This window comes from Mangifera indica, chromosome 20 (assembly GCF_011075055.1).
Source record: "Mangifera indica cultivar Alphonso chromosome 20, CATAS_Mindica_2.1, whole genome shotgun sequence".
Taxonomy (NCBI): Eukaryota; Viridiplantae; Streptophyta; class Magnoliopsida; order Sapindales; family Anacardiaceae; genus Mangifera; species Mangifera indica.
Window position 1 is genome coordinate 3,458,383 of NC_058156.1, and position 6,527 is coordinate 3,464,909.

The window sequence follows — 6,527 nt, forward strand, 5'->3', positions numbered from 1 at the left end:
CCAAAATATTTGATGATTATTGCATATCTATGGGGATTGAGGTTAAACATCTAGTCTTGCATGTCCATACACAGAATGGATTAACTGAGTCTCTTATCAAACGACTTCAGGTAATTGCACGCACTTTATTATTAAAAAGTCAATTACCTACTTCTATGTGGGGACATGCTATATTACATGTTGCAGCGTTAATTCGCTTGCGACCTTCTTCTTATCATCAATATTCTCCCCTACAATTGGTTATTGGTTACCAACCTGATGTATCTCATTTGAGAATATTTGGTTGTGTTGCATATGTCCCTATTGCGTCTCCTCAATGCACAAAAATGGGACCCTAACGTCGTTTGGGAATAAATGTTAGATATAATTCACCATCCATTATTAGGTACTTGAAACTATTAACAGGTGATCTTTTTTTTATACGATTTACAGATTGTCACTTTGATGAGACCACTTTCCCATCTTTAGGGGAAAAGAAAATGTCTTATGAAGTTAGGCATGAACTTACTTGGTATGTACCTACCATGTCTCATTTAGATCCTCGCACATCCCAAAGTGAAACTGAAGTACAGAGGATAGTGCGTTTACAAATTATTGCCAACCAAATGCCTGATGTATTTATAGATACGACAAAAGTGACAAGATCACATGTTCTAGTTGCTCATGCACCAACAAGAATCAATGTAACTACTGAATAGTCCATTTGAGTTGTGACTCATCAATCTACCTCATGCCAGAAGTATGGTAGACCTGTTGGATCGAAAGACACTGTTCCTCGAAAAAGAAAGGCAAATAATCAAATAAATATCAATTATGATGATCCTAAGATAAATGAAAAATTCACACTCTCTAATATTCCTCCAGAAGAGGATATGGTCCTTGAAGAGACTCAAGCCCCTGCAGTGGCACAAACCCCTAAAGTGGTAAAAAATCCTGAAGAATAGGAAAATGAGAATATTGAAATATCTTTAAATTATGTTCATATACGAGAGATGTGGAATTGTGAAACAATTATACTTGATGATATATTCGCATTTGCAGTAGCTACTAAAATTCTGAATGATGATGATTTTGAACTACGTACTGTGGCTGAGTGCAAACAAAGACATGATTGGCCTAAATGGGAAGAAGCAATTCAAGCAGAATTAGCTTATCTAGCAAAACGTCAAGTGTTTGGGCCTGTTGTTCCAACACCTCAAGACATACAACCGGTTGGATATAAATGGGTATTTGTGAGAAAGAGAAATGAGAAAAATGAGAAAAATGAAATAGCTAGATATAAAGCTAGGCTTGTAGCCCAAGGCTTTTCCCAAAGGCCCAGTATAGACTTTGATGAAACATATGAACCTGTGATGGATATAATCACATTCAGATATTTAATCAATTTAACAGTCTCTGAAGAATTGGATATGCGTCTAATGGACATAGTTACTACTTATTTGTATGGAAATTTGGACGTTGAAATTTATATGAAACTCCCTGAAGGATACAAATTGCCTGAAGTAAAAAGGGTCAATTCAAGAGGCTTATACTCAATTAAATTACAACAATCATTGTATGGATTAAAACAATCCAGACGTATGTGGTACAATTGCCTCAGTGAATATTTGAAAAAAAGAGGGATATGTGAATGACCCTATATGCCCATGTGTCTTTATCAAAAGGTCAGAATCAAGATTTGCTATTGTAGCAGTTTATGTTGATGATATGAATTTAATTGGGACTCTTGAAGAGCTCTAAAAAACTGCTGAATATTTGAAAAACGAATTTGAAATGAAAGATTTGGGGAAAACCAAATATTGTCTCGGCCTGCAGATCGAGTACAATTCAAATGGAATACTTATCCATCAATCAGCGTATATTGAAAAATTATTAAAACACTTTAATATGGATAAGACTCATCCTTTGAGCACCCCAATGGTTATTCGGTCCCTTGATCCATAAAATGATCTATTTCGTCCTAAAAAAGAAGATGAAAAAATACTCGGTCTTGAAGTACCATATCTTAATGCCATTGGAGCTTTATTATACTTGGCCTAATATATTAGACCAGACCTATCTTTCGTAGTTAATTTGTTAGCCCGATTTAGCTCTGCACTAACCCGTCACTGCTGGAATGGAATCAAACATATACTGCGTTACTTATGTGGAACTAGAGATTTGAGATTATTCTTTTCTATCAAATCCCCTAAAAATCCTAGTTTAGTCGGATATGCAGATGCTGGTTATCTTTTTGACCCCTATAAGGCATGTTCACAAACGGGATATGTTTTTACTTATAATGACACAATAATATCATGACGCTCAACCAAATAGACCTTGGTTACAACGTCCTCAAATCATTCAGAAATTCTAGCTCTCCATAAAGCCAGCCGAGAATGCATATGGTTACGGTCTGTCATTTATCATATCCATAATGCATGTAGTATTCCCTCTATAATAGACACTCATTCCGTATTACATGAAGACAATACAACATGTATTGCCCGAATTAGAGGATGATACATCAAAAGAGACAGAACCAAACGTATCTCACCAAAATTCTTCTACACTCATGAGTTTCAGCAGAGCAAGAGGATTGATGTCAAGTAAATCAGATCAGTGAGAATCTAGTAGATTTGTTCACTAAAACACTACCTACATCAACATTTGAAAAGTTAGTATATAACATCGGTATGCGGCGACTCAACAAGCAACCAAATTAATCCTACTACACAGAGGGGGAGTATTCATCAGGGGGAGCATTTGCTAGGCAAATATTTAAAGTTTATCACATATTGGACTAAAGGTGCACTATACTCTTTTTCCCTTCACTAGGTTTTGTCCCACTAGGTTTTTCTAGTAAGGTTTTTAATGAGGCAGTTTAAGCATGTCCAATGCCAACTTACAAGACATTTAATAATTATGTTCTTTTGCTTTGGTTTTTATTCTATTGGGTTTTTCCTTAGCAAGATTAATATAATTATCTACAAGTGGTGGAAATCCAAGGGGGAGTGTTATACATGGTGGATTTTTCCACCACATGTATTTGACTTGGCCACCATATGCATTTGACTTGGCCAAAAGAGAATGGGAAGGCATTAAATGCCTTGAAAATTTGACTTGGACAGGTGTATTTTTGTTGACTAGAGGGCGGCCAAATATCCTATAAATACTTCCTCATCCTTTGTAATTGAAGCATCCGGAAATCATATTTCATTGATTTTGCTCTCTTCTCCTTTCTTCTTAATTCTTCCTTTCATTTCTTTATCTTTCATGTTTGCTAAATTAATTCTATAACAAAAATAAAATACCCTGAAACCGACAAAATAAATGGTTCTTAAGGCATACACTAACAATAAGCTAGGATAACATGCTCATGTGAAGAGGGAATACAACCATGTGTTTTGTGGATTTTGGAGACATGTGTGCATGTAATAGCCATGTCTGTCCATTGTCAAGTGAATGACAATTTCACCCTTAAGGGTTGTGAATGAGGGGAATAACGATATGTTAGCCCTAGCAAAAGCAAATTAAGTTGGATAATGATTTGAAGGTGTCTGATTTGTGTATGAAGACATGAATAATGTTTCGGAGATGTTTGACTGAGTGTGTGATGACATAAAGGATAATTAGAAGGTGTTTGACTGTGTGGATAATGACATAGACCTCGATTGAAGTGATTTTGATTCAAAAATGTAAAATGATGTATATTTTTATTTTAGCTACCAAGCAATGTACAGTGTAATTGTGAAAACACTAGGCTAGTATGTGCGACTTTGATACCTATATGATTATTATGCATTGATGTAGGATGTCTTAGCATTTGGGATATTGATGCACACATTGAAACTAACATCATAGAATCTGGGATGCTTATCAATGTTATGAGAGGTCTAAAGTCTTACTCCTCTTATGATAGGGTATCCTTAGCCTAAAGCTTGGCTGACAAGTGTATTAGGTGCACTTTATGATTAACATTTGTAATGTCTCAAGCCTTTACTAGGTGTTCAAGATATCATTATATATTATTTGGTATTTGTCATTTAGGATAACATCGCAATTTGAGAATGGGCATTGGGTATGGAATTATTTTAGATGGGGATTTAGGATGCTTGAAAAATATCCAAATAGTACCATGAACATGTTAAGAATGGAATATATGAGTTATTTATATTGTTGTTGTGTGCATGGTGTCAGGAGGTCATCTAAAGTAGCAGGGCAGTGGGGAACTAATGGGTCTAGGGATGTTGCATGAGTGAGAGGCATTTTGGTCTTTTGTTATGTTGATCATCACTATGTTATTTTTTTTTTATTGAGATTGTTATTATGCACTATTTATCATTTATTTGGTTTTAGACACATTGGTACTCAGGTTTGACTTATGATGTTGGGATTTGAATTATTTATTATATTGATACATGTTTGATTTTATAAGTTGCACATTTTTGTGTGATATATGGGTTGATTATAATCATACTTAAATATTCATTGTCTATGACTGAAAATTTTTTTAAGTTAATATGTCTCTTTACATTCATATTCTGGGTAAGGGTATGTACATGGAGATAAGTGTTACAGAACAACTAGAGATAACATAGTCGCCCCCTTAATCAACGTCCTTGCTTTGTACATTTCTTAAAGAAAATAAAGGTTTTTCAGTTTTATAGTACCTTTAAAAGTATTAAATATGGTTGAAAATTATCAATTTTTTATTTTCTAGTAATTATTATCAAACTTAAGACATCTTATACTTTGATAAGAATATTTTTTTTCAATGTTATTATATAATTTACTTACAAGTCACACAAATTAGTATTGTAACTGATCAAGTAGAAAATCCAATGACTTAAAATGTCTTAGTGTTATGACAATAGCAATTAAATAAAGGTGTTTACATAGGGTAAAAGGAGAAAAAAGAAAAAAGAATATGTTTTAAGTCCTATATTGGTTTGAAAAAATAAGCAACAAAAAAATGATGCTTTTAAAATGCAGATCAAACAAATGAACAATTTAATACCTTTCTTAGCCTTTTGGCTAAGATCAAATGTAGTATTTGTTCCTATAAGTTTAACACCTTATATGTGGATCATTGATCTATGTGATATTAAATTAATTTTTCTAGGGGGAGGACAAATAAGAGTAGCCTGCTAATGAATTACTCAAATGTAACCTATGCGATGCACTGATTCAAGGTCCCATTTGAAACCTACCAAGCTGATGTGGACTAAACTAAAAAAGGGAAGAAGAGAAAGATAGAGCAAATCTAGATAAGAAAATTCTATAATAAAAAGAGAAAATAGAAGATATGAAAAAACAATAAGAAAGGAAAATGTGATTGTTATTTTTTGTTTTTTCCTAAGCAGCACCAAGCAAATGTATTATGTAGTTGGCAAGTTTAACCAACTCTAATTACTAAATGACATAATTTACTTTTATAGACATTTAAAACGCTGCGTCTTAGTTTCTTTATTTTGTTCCGTAATAATGCCTTTCCCTTAAGATTCCTTGTCCTCAAGGAAGAATCTTGGTATGTAAACTTCTGTAATTTCCTAAGTAGCTTCTGTTGCATCCTTAACTGGCAGTTGCTTCAACCATTTTTGATGAGATCTAGTGTGGTTTCCCATAATTGTCCAAGCATCATCTCTTCCAAGTCTTTGAACAACTGAATTTTGTATAAAACATTTGATGGAAAGAGACTCGAGTGCTTTTGTAGTTACACATCATCATAGTAATAATGTACTTTTTTCCCTTTCTCAATATTGTAAAAAGGTGGTACACCAACATTAATACATCATTTCTTAATCGTCTTCAAAGCCATCTCACAAACCCTCTCACAAATGTAGTGGCTTACTTCAACCATCTTAACAATGATAACAATGTCACTATAGGGCCTATAAGCTTCAATAACCAAACCAAAAGCTATAGTGTTGAATATTAAAACTATAGCTATTGATATATCATACCTGGTAGCAAAGCTAAAATGAACAAAAATGTTGAATGCAAGGGCAAATTTGGAATAACTATGGATTTGTATCCTAAAGCAAAGCCAACGAGAACATTGGTGGCAGTTTCTTTCCATACACACAAGAAGAGTTACCCATTTCCCATGACCTTCTAAACTCCAACACTGTTGCTAGTGAAGAAAAACAACAAATCAATCCAAGAGACAATTGCAAATATAGTAGCCATGACAAGTGGAGATGATAAGATATAACTTCAATTTTGTTTCAGTTTCCTTAATAGCCTTGATTCAAGACCACTCAATGGTAACATTAGTGGTGAACAAACATACAATAATACTTGCTGAACTAATAAGCAAAGGATAGAGTATAAAAGTGGAACCATGGTTGATCCCAAAAAATGATATATAAGTAATACAAAAGCAACACTGGCTAATTCATCATATCCGTCAAAAGAATAAAAAACTACACCAACAATGTTCAGAAGGTTGTCACCAACACTATTTGCTATGATAGTTAGGTTGTTGGGGTCAACTTTTGGAAAGTTTATGTTAGCATTTCTAACAATGTCAATACCAATATCGA

General features: G+C 33.8%; 1 non-coding gene across 1 annotated transcript; it reads left to right on the forward strand.

The window, feature by feature from the left end:
- The first annotated feature begins 4,995 nt into the window (after positions 1-4,995).
- LOC123204977 lies at positions 4,996-5,190 on the forward strand. Its single transcript, XR_006499663.1, has one exon. It is a non-coding gene; the product is annotated as a U2 spliceosomal RNA (small nuclear RNA).
- Positions 5,191-6,527: the final 1,337 nt, after the last annotated feature.